The 13,059-nt window shown below is 44.2% G+C and overlaps 2 pseudogenes; both read left to right on the top strand.

The window, feature by feature from the left end:
• Nucleotides 1-3,602: 3,602 nt before the first annotated feature.
• On the top strand, nucleotides 3,603-7,876 carry LOC119533375 (annotated as a pseudogene).
• LOC119532820 lies at nucleotides 6,827-7,809 on the top strand (annotated as a pseudogene).
• Nucleotides 7,877-13,059: the final 5,183 nt, after the last annotated feature.

Raw genomic sequence — 13,059 nt, forward strand, 5'->3', positions numbered from 1 at the left:
GGGCTGTATCTCTCTCTACTTCCAATGACAACCTGCCCTTGGTGGCCTTCATTCAGCACCTAGACCCCATCGAGAAAGATCAGAACAAGGCATTTGTCCCAGTTTGCTAATGCTGCCTTTTCACAAAACACCAGAAATGGATCGGCTTTTTAAAAGGGGGGGTTATTTGGTTACAAAGTTACAGTCTTAAGGCCATACAGTGTCCAAGGTAAGGTATAACAAAGGGTACCTTTACTGGAGAAAGGCCATTGGCATCCAGAAAACCTCTGTTAGCTGGGAAGACACGTGGCTGACATCTGCTTGTTCCCAGGTTGCATTTCAAAATGGCATTCTCCAAAGTGTTGCTCTTGGGTCGTTTTTTCCTCTCTTAGCTGCAGCTGCTCTTCAAAATGTCACTCTGAGTTGCTCTTGGGGCATTTGCCCTCCGTTAGCTTCTCCAGAGGAAAAAATCTGCTTTCAATGGCCACCTTCAAATTGTCCCTCATCTGCAGCAGTATCTGGGCCTGTGTGGTTCTTTTTAAAGTGCTTCAGTGATCCAATTAAGACCTACCCTGAATGGGTGGGGCAACACCTCCATGAAAGGTCTCGCCCACAGTTGATTGAGTTACATCTCCATGGAAACACTCAATTTCAATCTAATCAACACTAATACATTTGCCCCCACAAGATTGCATTAAAAAATATGGCTTTTTCTGGAGGACATAATATATACAAACCAGCACAGCATTGTTCCACCACGACCCAGACTTCATGGCCAGTGAGTCCCCTGAGGACTGGCAGGTGGGGGGCCAAAGCAGAGAGGATCTGGCTGGCTGGCTAAGCTGCCATGGGGACCGTGCCTAGTTGAGATCAGTGGGCAAAGCCTAAACAGGCATCTTGCAAGGAGGTTACAGAGGTGGAGATAGGAAACTTTCCAAATCATTCAATAATTAAAAATGTATATCAAACATGCTAAAGACACCATTTTCTTCCCATTCTCTCTATAGAAAACCTTGTTGCAAAATCATTATCATTTGAAAAGGCAATCAAAGAATATGTAGCCCTTCACACTCACTTGGATGGCAATAATCAAAAAGAAACATAAAAGCAGATATTGAGAGGATGTGGAGAAACTGGAACCCTCATTTGTGGTTGAGAATTTAAAAAGGTGTGGCCACTTAGGAAAATAGTTCGGTAGTTCCTTAAAATGGTTAATCATAGAGTTGCCATCATATGACCCAGCAATTCTACTTCTAGGTATCTTGACCCAAAAGAAATGAAAACGTGTTCACAAAAAATCTTGTACACAAATGTTCATAGAAGATTATTCACAATAGTCAAAAAGTAGGAACAACCTAACTGTCCATCAACTCATGAGTGGATAAATAAGGTGGTGTTTTCCTACACTGGAATATTACTCAGCAATAAAAGAAATCAAGTACATATACATGCTACAATCCCAGGATGAACCTTGAAAACATTATGCCAAGTGAATGAAGCCAGATACAAAAGGCCACATTGTTAAGATTCCATTTATATGAAATGTCCAGAATAGGCAAACCTATGGAGACAGAAAGTAAATTAGTGGTTTCCTTGGGCTGAAGGCGGTCAGGCATGGGGGGACCTGGGGGATGATGGCTAAGGGGTTGGATTTCTTTTTGGGGTAATGGGAATGTTCTAAAATTGATTGTGGTGATAGCTGCACGCAAAAAAGAATATTCATCCACAAATATACAGAAAAATGTAGGTTGAACACATGAAACTGCTTTTTGACCATTTTTTACCTACAAAAATTGTGGTGTGATGGTTCAACCTATTGATAATTAGAATTTTTTTTTTTAATTTTTGTGCTGTTTGAGGTTTTTGTGAGTGTCTTTCTTTTCTCATTGTAAATATTCATTTTTGTACTTAATTTTGCATTTTTCTTAAAGAGGGTCTCCCCAAATTGTATACCTCACAATTTAGACTTCACACACCTGAATCCCGAGGTGGGAATGTAAAACGATAAAAACCTTTTATAGGGCAATTTGACAATATGTCCAACCATTCTACGTTCAGGGATCTCTTTTCAGGGAATAATCAAGGATGCTGTAATATAAGGCTTCTCAACTTTTAATGTGCAAAGACTCTCCTGGAGATTGTTAAGAGGCAGATTGTGATTCAGTCCTCTGGGTAGGGTCCTAAGATTTCACGTTTCCAATAAGCTGCAAAGGACACTGTTTGGCTGTCTACTCCATAGATTACCTTCTCCAGTTCCCCACTGTGCAACAGCCAGAAGGGATAGGCTGAATCCCACACCTTAACACATCTGTTCAACTATGGGCAGGAAACCTAGGCCCAAGGCTATCAGAGCCCAGTTTCATAAATTGCCCCAATCAGAGTGAAACAGGACCTGGAGCCCGTTCTCCACCACCCATAGATGTGAATGTGAAAGCTTGTTGCCCTAGGGCCTGCAGAGATGGGTAAAACTTGGAGAACTGCCAGGGAATGGAGCAGAAGCACTGAGGGAACCTTGCCTTAAGCTTGCCCCTCAACTTTTGAGGTTCTCCAGTAATTCTTACTTGGTTTAAACCTGTTTGAACTGTGTTTTCTGTTAGACACAACTCATGCAAAAGGCGAATTCATGGCAGCATAATTGAACCTAGCGAAACTTTGGAAACAACCTAAATGCCTCACAATTGGATTGGTTAAATAAATTTTTGTGTATCCATATAATGGAATATTAAGTGGCCATTACAAATCATATTTTCAAGAATATTTGCTGACGAAAATGCTTGTCCACAATATCATCTTAGGTGATAAGTAGCACACATTTTTGAAGTAATTAAAATGTTCTAAAATAGATTGTGGTAGTGACTGCACAACTCCGATTATCCTAAAGCCATTGATTGTACACTTTGGATGGATTGTATGGTATGTGAATATTTCTCTATAAAACTGCTTTTTTTAAAAAAAGGAAGCACACAGAATGGTAAATAAAATACAATTTTATCTTTTCACTTATATATGTATAGTTTTTAATAATAAAAGGGAGAACTGGAAGGAAGTAAACTCTTCCTGCTGGGATTATCATTTTTTATACTGTATATATATTCTGTATTTTCCAGACCATGTGTTAGTTTTATAATTAGAATAAGTGTTATTGATGAAAATCTGTATATGTCCCCCCGAAACTATTTTTTAATGCAATTTTATTGAGATATATTCACATACCAATCATCCAAAGTGTACAGTCAGTTCACAGTATCATCACACAGTTGTGCATACATCACCACAATTTTTTGTACATTTTCATTACTCAAAAAAATAAGAATAAAAATAAAAGTAAAAAAAAAAAAAACACCCAAAACATCTCACTCATTTTCCCCCCCTGTTATTCATTTACTTTTTGTCCCTATTTTTCTACTTATTTGTCTATACATACACTGGATAAAGAGAGTGTGAGCCACAGGTTTTCACAATCATATGGTCACACTGTATAAGCTATATAGTTATACTATACTTTCATCTTCAAGAATCGAGGATACTGGATTACAGTTCAACAGTTTCAGGTATTTCCTTCTAGTTATTCTAGTGCACAAAATAAAACTAAAAAAGGATATCTATATAATGCATCAGAATAACCTCCAGAGTGACCTCTCGACTCCATTTGAGATGTCCCAGCCATTGATACTTTATTTTGTTTAATTTTTCTTCCCTGTTTTGGTCAGGAAGACTTTCTCAAACCCATGATGCTGGGTCCCATATATGCTTTTAAGAGAAATTCAGAAAAAACTCAAAAGCAAGAAGAAAGAAAGATATTTCCCCCAATCAAAACGTATACTGTGTCACCCTCAAACGATCTCAATGCATGTCATAAAATGATAATGTAACTCTCCACGCCACCCCAGTATTTTCAAAAGGACTTGAGAGAAGCTGTTCTTCAGGCAAAGGAATGACTCAAATGACTGGAATTTCAGACACCATGGAGAGAGATTTTGAGGCAGGTATGTCTTTTTCACGCCTCAAATTAACTTATAAGCATTGCTCGTCACCTGATCCTGTTTACCAGGCTGGTTTTTGGTTTACCCAGGCATAGGGCCAGCTTTTCCCCTAGGTGGGAATGGAAGCCCCCGGCATTGTCCACAACCCAAATAACTATCCTTAATCTCTGAAGATATTTTCCAGGGAATCTTCTCATAGCGCATAGGCCCTTTCTTTTATAGATACGCATTTTATTTTATTACGTATTTTACTTATTTGCTTATAAATTAGTTATGACTTTGCTCTGTTCAAAATTAAAAACATGCAAAAGGGGATAAAAGGAAAAAGTCCCTCTCACATCCCATCCTCTGGTCTCCAGTTCACCTCCTGGGAGGCAAACTGTGTTGACAGTTTCTCGTGATTCCTTCCAGACATATTTCTGTGCTTTTTAAAAGTCGACTGTACTCACACTCTGTATATAGCTTTGTATGCTTTTTTTTCGCACTCAACATTATGCAGAGGGAGTAAAATGTTACCCTAACAGTAGTAAATAGACTACATAAATATTCCTAATGACTGCAAATATTCCATTAAAGGAAGATAAGCCATTTTGTTGTTCATTTGGATTTTTCAGGTTTTTTCCCCCCTAACTGATTCTCTCCAAAACTTCAGAACAAAACCATCCACATGGGTTCAGCCAGAGATTGCACTGGGTTTGAGCCTTGGTTGGCAGTGTGCTCCCTCAGGACCCAGGGCTCTGGTGTCAGGAGGAGGCCCAGGGCCCAAACCAGAGGGACGAGGCCCTGTCCATGTGGCCTTGAGAAGCTGGCTGTGTGGTCCCACTCTGCAGAGGAGATACATATTTAGCTGGGTCAGATGATGAGAGCTACATCATTACCCCAGAAGACTGTGCTACTGGCAAACCAACCAGAACAGCCCAGCTGAGGCCAGCCCTCCTTCCTCCCTCTCCCCAGCTTCCTGGCAGTGCAGGGGGTGTGAGAGGTGAAGAAGGGCAACAACCAGGGCGAGGGCTCATACAGAGGGGCCACCTGCAAAGCGCCAAGCCCAGGCAGAATTCTGGAACCCGCCAGGTCTCACCACCCCCATTCCCCCACCTTTTTCATTCTGTCTTTTCACCCTCCCCAGTGTGGCAGAGCCTGGGCTGCTCAAGAAGCTCTCCGTGTTCTCTGCCTTCTCCCACTTTTCTCTTTCTCCCTCCACCTCAGTCAGCCTTATTTGTCCTGGGTCCCCTTCCCTTGGTGCCCCGCTGAGTGGAGCTAATACATTCATTCATTCATTTTTTCATCCATTCAGTTCAATTCATTTATTCATTTATTTGTTCAGCAAATATTTTTTGTGGGCATAAAAGAAGCCAGGCTCTGGGCTAGGCACCAAGAATACAGCAAAGAATGGGGAAGTCCAGCTCCTGCCCTCATGGATCTTATACTCTAGCAAGATTAGAGATAATCCTATAACTAATTAGGTGTTGGTGAAAAAAAATAGTATTAATAATAATAACCAGATCCGGAAGAGCGGCCCAGCGTGGAGGGCACCCCTCTGCTGCTGCCACCGTTGCCACTGCCCTCACCTCTGGGGACTGACTGGGGCCCAGGCGCCCCAAGGGAGCAACCAGAGCCTGGGGAGGAGGTGCTGGTGTGGCAGGGTGTCTAGAGCTGCACTGGGGCCTTGGCTTGGAGTAGCTCTACGGCCTGGTGCTGCACTTCTTCAAAGAAGATGGCAAAGCATTTCATCCAACTTAAGAAAAACTGAAACTTGTAGTGCTGCATAAGCAAGATCTTATGGGTCCATATAATCCAGATACTTGTCCTGAGGTTGGATTCTTTGATGTGTTGGAGAATGACAGGAGGAGAGAATGGGCAGCCCTGGGAAACATGTATGAAGAAGAGGCCATGGTAGAATTTGTCAGTCTCCTAAACAGGTGTTGCCATCTCTTTTCAATGTATGTTGCATCCCACAAAATAGAGAAGGAAGAGCAAGGAAAAAGAGGAATAAAGGCGGCGTGAAGAGGAAAGAGAGTGTCTGCAACAGAAGGAGGAGAAACGTAGGAGAGAATAAGAGAAAAGTCTTTAAAGAGAGGAAGAGGAGAGGAGGCCAATAGAAGAGACTTCAGCTGGAGCAGCAAAAGCAGCAGATAATAGCCGCATTAAACTCCCAGACTGCCGTGCGGTTCCAGCAATACGCAGCCCAACAGTATCCAGGGAGCTACCAAAAACAGCGGGTTCTCATCCTCCAGTTGCAGGAGCAGCACCATCAGCGGTACCTGCAGCAGTTGTATCAAGTCCCTTGCACAGCAACAGGCAGCATTACAGAAACAACAGGAAGTAGCAGGAGCTGGGGCTTCTTTGTCTATATCATCAAAAGCGAATGCAACTGTACCAAGTGATACGATGTCAATTAATGGACAGGCCAAAAATCCACACTGACAACCCAGAAAAAGAACTGGAGCCAGTAGCTTCAGAAGAAGCCTTGGAGAATGTACCAAAAGAAAACATCAGTAGTGAAGAGAAAGCTAAAAACTATGTCAACAAGCCTCTGCTGGATGAGATTGTGCCTGTGTACCGACGGGACTGTCATGAAGACATGTAAGCTGGCAGTCACCAATATTCAGGGAGAGAAGTCTATCTCCTCAAGTTTGACAACTCCTACTCTTTGTGGAGGTCAAAATCAGTCGACTAGAGTCTATTATACTAGATAAAGATGTTACAGTCTGGAGTCTAAGGTTGGGCAGAAGATGGCATTTAATTTGGAAATTTCTTTTGACTTTTGTGGAGCATTGGAGACAGCGTTTACCTTATTGATTTTGGTCTGATGGTTTGTGAATTCTTGTTGGGAATGAGACTTTCTCTGAGGCCCTTTAGCTTTAATGCCTCAGGGTTAAAAAGGATCCCTCAGACTCATCAGTCCTTGGGTGCTGACCAGCAGGGTCCCTAGTGGATGCTGAAGTTATATGAGTTACATATTAAATCTCTGAAGTCTTCAAAATAAAACATCCAAATATTGACCCCACTTGGCTGATGGTTGGTCCATTGCTGCCTGCTCCATGTGTTTTATGAGAACTCGTAAACTGCCCTCTAATTTGAAATCCTTGTATTAATAGGCTGTATCAGATGCAGCTGGCTTTGATTGAAGGTCACCATTTTTAAAACCTTGAAAACTTAAGACCTGGCTGATATAATAGAAAAAGTTGTTGTCTCAATTTGATCTTGTTCTGAATGACCCAGATTGTACTTGCTTTTGGTGCAGCTGTGTTTAGTTCAGAGTTATAGTACAGAGAATTATTTTCTGAAACCATCTTAAACTAGAATATTCAAACCCAGTTGAGAATTGACGTATCAGGATACAGAGAACACCGCAAACATTCTTCTCAGTGAGCCTCCACAAATTCTCAGTCCTTTCATCGGTGAAATCTCGGTTTTCCAGATTACCAATAGCAAAGAAAAATTAATTCATTTTTGACTTGATTTGGCTTTATAGTTCATCTCAAATTGAAACTGTTTTCTACACAACCAGTTAAGGATTTTGCAAACTCAAATTGGTACCTACTGAATTTAAATATTTAAAATTCTGTAAGTATAATTTAGTGATGGAGAGTAACATTGCACTAACATGGAAATCTCTGCCAGAGACAGTCTTTTAAGTCTTTAAAAAGACACAGACTTTAATTGGTTACTACTTAGGCACAAACCCTACATGATTTCAGTTTGAACTTAGTTATTAGAATTGGAAATACATATGCACATGCTTAAATTTTATAGCTTTAATCTGTATTATGTCTATTGATGGGAAGAGGTACATCATTTTCCTCACTGAAAACAAATATGGATTAATTGCCTTAAATTTGTATAAATGATTGACTAGTTTAGAGATTCTTGTTTTCAGAAGGTATAGATAGAAAATGACAAAGATAGCAATATATACTTAACATTTCATTAATATATTGTTACTGAAATACTTAGATTTTTAAAATTTAAAATCATAAATCACTTCTCATAGAAGGTGTGCTGGTTTGAATATATTATGTCCCCAGAAAAAGCTGTGTTCTTTTATGCAGTCTTGTGGGGGCAGACTTATTAGTGTTCATTAGATTGGAATCCGTTGAGTATTTCCATGGAGATGTGACCCACCCAACTATAGGTGATAACTCTGATTGGATGATTTCCATTGAGGCGTGCCCCACCCCTCATTCAGTGTGGGCCTTGATTAGTTTACTAGAGCACTACGTAAGCTCAGACAGAAGGAGCAAGCTTGCTACAGCCAAGAGGAACACTTTGAAGAACGCACAGGAGCTGAGAGAGGAGCTGCAGATGAGAGACAGTTTGAAGATGGCCGTTGGAAACAGACTCTTGCTCCAGAGAAGCTAAGAGAGGACAAACACCCCAAGAACAACTGAGAGTGACATTTTGAGGAGGAGCTGTGGCCTAGAGAGGAATGTCCTGGGAGAAAGCCATTTTGAAACTAGAACTCCAGAGCAGATGCCAGCCACGTGCCTTCCCAGCTAACAGAGGTTTTCCGGATGCCGTTGGCCATCCCCCAGTGAAGGTACCGGATTGTTGATGCATTACCTTGGACACTTTATGGTCTTAAGACTGTAACTGTGTAACTAAATACTGCCCCCCCCCCCCCCCCCTTTAAAAGCCAGTCCATTTCTGGTATTTTGCGTCCTGGCTGCATTAGCAAACCGTAACAGAAGGGTTTCCATTGATTAGCTTTAGTACATACACAGTTCACTACATAAGAGGCTGTTTCAATTTCTTGTCTGCTGCATTTCTTTGTTCTTTAATACTACTTTTGTACATACCTAACTCTGTTCTCTTTTGGTTATTCAGAAGCTGGATTTTCTCCTCAGCAGTGCTTAATTCCAGTTTTTAAATTTTGATTCAGAAGTAGTTCCAGGTCATAGGTGTCCATACTATTACAACCAGAACATTTGTCAGGCTGTCTGTCAGCACTCGTGTATATATGGTCTAGAAACCATGGGGCTAGGCCCTTCCTGGCTTTTTTGTTTTAAATGAGAAAAATACTGTATTTAAAATGTAAAGTAAACTTTTAAAAAGCTGGCCTTAATATCTATTTCTTCCAGGATTTGATTACAGATTTTGTCCTTACACATGTTAAGATGAATTATCTTCTAAAAATAACCTTGTTCTTGGGAGCAGAGTATGGTTACCTTACATAGCCCCAGTACCCATCATGTGTTCATGTCACAACATTTTTTGTTTTAAACTTTTTTATTGCCTTTGGCTGTTGATTAGTACAAGTTACAAGTGCAACTTAAGGAAAATCTTAAAATAATATATTTAATCAATTAAAATGTTCATCTGTAACTTGTTGATGTTTCACTAATATAATTGCTCTCTGAAGCTCTGGTACTGTATTTCATCATTTGGGTAGGAAAAGAAAGAATGTTTTAAATGACCTTTTCTGTTTTAAAAAAGGTCTAGTTGGAAAACAACATCTGTCATTGATTTACTTTGTACTATGAATTACCCTAATGCTTAAAATAGATTTTAAAATTTTCAGACGTCTCCATGTAAAGGAAACCACTGACTTCTTATTGAAAGTGACTTGTTATAAATTGCTTCCCCAGCACACACACAAAATAGTGATGATGATAATAATAATAAGAATAATAATAACCTACATTCACATGGTGCTTTGAAGTGTTTTTCACCTAAATAGTACATTTAGTCCCAAGAATCTGAGAGGAAATTATGATTATCAGTCCCATTTTACAGATGAGGAAATTGCAGCTCAGAGATGTTAAATAACTTGGCCAAGGATTTACAGCTAGTAAGTGGAGTCCTGGTTCTTGAACTCAGTTCCTCTGACTCCAAACCCATGTCCCTCCTAAAAAGAGGAGCCACTGGCCTGGAAGGGAACTAGGTTCTGGTCCAGTCTTCATTTTATGTTTGAGGAGGCCGAAGCCCAGAGAGAGTAACTGTGCCTTACCTAGGACACATTGCTTAAAACAGGGACTGGACCTCTGGGCACCCAGCCCCGTACTCTTTTTTTGCATCTGAATAGCAGTTCAATGCCTTGACCTAAGGTCTGGCTAGTTTGGGGGTGGAGGATGGTCATAGTGGGTCTGCCTGCTCCCCTCACCTGTACCCTCACCCAGCCCCCCAGCTTAGCGCCCAGAGTCGGGAGGATTAGCAAGGGCACAGACGCTGCCTCCCGCTCCTGGTGTACTTGGGGCCCTGGCCTTAAACAGAAAAATGGGGAGAGAAAGGGACTGGCACAGGACTATCAGGCACACACTGGGGCCACCATGCCTGGCCGGTCTGCCCTTGCGGCTCCCAGTCCCACATTCCCAGGCTAGGCACACAAGCATTCAGATTGAATATCAGCCCAGTGAGGCAGCTTGGTGTTCACCCTTGGCTACAACTGAGGTTTTCACGGGGTCTTTCTCTCTAAGGTGACGTGTGACTTTGCACTGAGAAGGGAGTCTCACTGAGGCACATTGCCCATTCATCCCCAAGCACCTCCCAGGGCCCCTGCCCTTTGTTGCCGGCTGGGGTACATAAAGTTCCTGCCCTCGGAGATGTTCGTTTTAATCGGGACAGACCTGTAAGCAGGTCATGTGACTGCAACGTGCTGGGCACTCAGCGGAGGTGGGCAGGGACGGCATGGTGGCACAACGCCAGGCTGACTTCTGAAGGATATACAAGGGTCGGGGCAAGTTGTCAGAGGGCATTCCAGGGAGGGAAAGCAGAGGGAGCGAAGGCTTAGCGGCCAGAAATAGCACGCCATAGGAGGAGACCCACGGCAGCTGGGCTGGGGTTGGAGGGCACAAGAGAGACGTGGAGGCTGGAGGGGAGAGCAGGGGACAGGCCTAAGAGAGGTTTATCCAAGGGCCATGAGGAACTATTGAGGGTGGTCAGTGTGGAAGGGCCGTGGCCACATTCATGTTTTAAACTGTAAGAAATATGAACATATAGGTGACAAAACTGAGGGAAGGCAGATCAGTTTGGAGGTTGTGACAGAAGTCCAAGGAAATTCAATGAGCAGTAAGGCAGTGGGGTAGGGTGGATACAAAAAATATTTACATCATGTGAGATCAGCAGAACTTGCGGAGGTTTAAGGGCGGTGGGGACCGGAACCCAGGTTTCAGACAAGCTGTCAGGGCTGGAGTGGGCTACATGGGCGTGGTCACCATTGGGCTAAACCCTGATGGTGGGTGGATGGTCCTGGGAGAAGTTTAGGGTGAGGGACAGATCCAGAAGAGCCAAGAGCAGGGTTTGAAGAGTCAGGCAGAGAAGTAAAAGTATGAAGGGGCAAGAGCCGGGTGTGTGGCCCAGCGTCTGGGACAAAGGAGGAGATGCAAGTGGGACCAGCAAGTGGGCCAAGAGGAGAGAGGCCAGGAGGGGCAAGATGGCACCATCAGAAGGGCTGGTGGTTGGAGGGCAGGATGCATTCGTGGAGCTGCTCCCTCATGCCCAAGGAAATGCCCAGGGCAGGGGTGAGAGCAAGGGCTGGCCTGAGCCAGGAAGGATGGCCCATGGGAACTCGCTGCAGGAACAAGAGACAGACAGGAGGAGAGCAGCCTTCCCCAGGAGGCCCACCCCCCTGGGCTGGGGTGAAAGGTGAGAAGGGCAGAGGACATGGTTGGGGTGGGCTTTGATAAGCCCCTCTTACAGCCACCAGTCGGCTCCACTAATAAGGCAACCCTGCCCCACCCCAGTTCTCTACAGCCACCATGTAATTTACTGTCCAAACCAGGACACTTAAGAGTGAAAGCAATCATTACTCCAGGACAACAGGAGTAAAGCAGGCCCCTCTTGGGTACCCTGGGATATGTGGTCACCCCAGCCATGGAGACAGGCTGGGCCTCAGGAATGCCTCCCTGTGGCCCCTGCCTCCCCCGCCTGGCCTTGGGCACTGAAGTTGGACTCACACCCTGGTGCACCCAGATTCTCTTGAGCCAGGCCTGGGGAAGGCAGGGTTCCCCCATTCAAGGACCACCTCCCCACACCTGCAGGTTCCCTGACAACTGACGTGGGTACAGCCACTCTCTTCAGGGGAACGACTACATCCCTCTGGGCTAATGAGGGGGGCCAGAAATCAGGGCAGCCTGGTGAGAGCCCTAGTGGCCAGCCAGCCCTGGAAGGATGCCCTGAGTGAGGCCTCCCGCGCCATCCCTGTCCCGTTACCCACTGCCCCCCACCCTCTCTGCAGAACCCTGGAATCCGTAGTCCCCTCCCTCCTACCTGGCCCCCATTTCCAGCTGGCTCTCAGGAGGCATCTCTACCACCTTCCCTGATGCTGGCGTTAGTCCGGCACTCACCAACACATGCCTGGAACATTGCACCAGGCCCCTGCCTGGTCTTGTTGCCTTCAAACCATCTTTCCCCTCCCTGCTACAAGCACAGGCCTCCCAGCGTAACACGCCTCTGCTTTCAAAGACAAAACAAACAGCGAGAACAAAAACAAACAACCTTTTCAGTGGGAGGAAAAACATTAAAAAATAGAAGCATCACCAGGGAACTCAACACTCCTACATGAAAATGTCTAACACTTCCTCTAAGATCTGGCCTGAAAGTGGCTTTCAGCCTCCCTCACACCCCTAAGCTCTGCCACTCAGCTACCTGCCAAGCTCTCTTTGGACCTCCCTTCCTTTGCTCCCCACACCTAGAATGCCTTCCCTCTACCTGTTGGATTCCTACAGCTTCTTTAAGGCCCTTCTTGGATCTGCCCTCCTTTGCCCCATCCCCTGAGCTCCTGGAGTCACCCTGACCCCAGGCCTGCTGTGAGGTTGAGTCTGGGTTTGTGTCCCGCAGCTGGAGGTGCACGCCTGGCCTATTGCAGGCCCAAGGAAAGGCCGAGCCTTCCTACTCACTCCTGGGTCTCCCAAGGGATGCCCTTGAGGAAGGGACAGGAGGATTTCTGAGGTCCTTTCTAGCTCTGGAATTCCTTAATGCTGCAGCCTAGGGTTGGCACCTGCTCATCACCCTGCTCAAGTCTCCCCTAACTAAAAAACAAAAGAAACAAACAGGCAGCATTCTCCTACCCAGCAGTTCTCGAAATCCTGGGGGGTAGGGTGAGGAGTGGGGGAATCTGTGTGGTCCAAACTTTTCATAATAATGCTAAGCAGTTATT

This window comes from Choloepus didactylus, chromosome 4 (genome assembly GCF_015220235.1).
Source record: "Choloepus didactylus isolate mChoDid1 chromosome 4, mChoDid1.pri, whole genome shotgun sequence".
Taxonomy (NCBI): domain Eukaryota; kingdom Metazoa; phylum Chordata; class Mammalia; order Pilosa; family Megalonychidae; genus Choloepus; species Choloepus didactylus.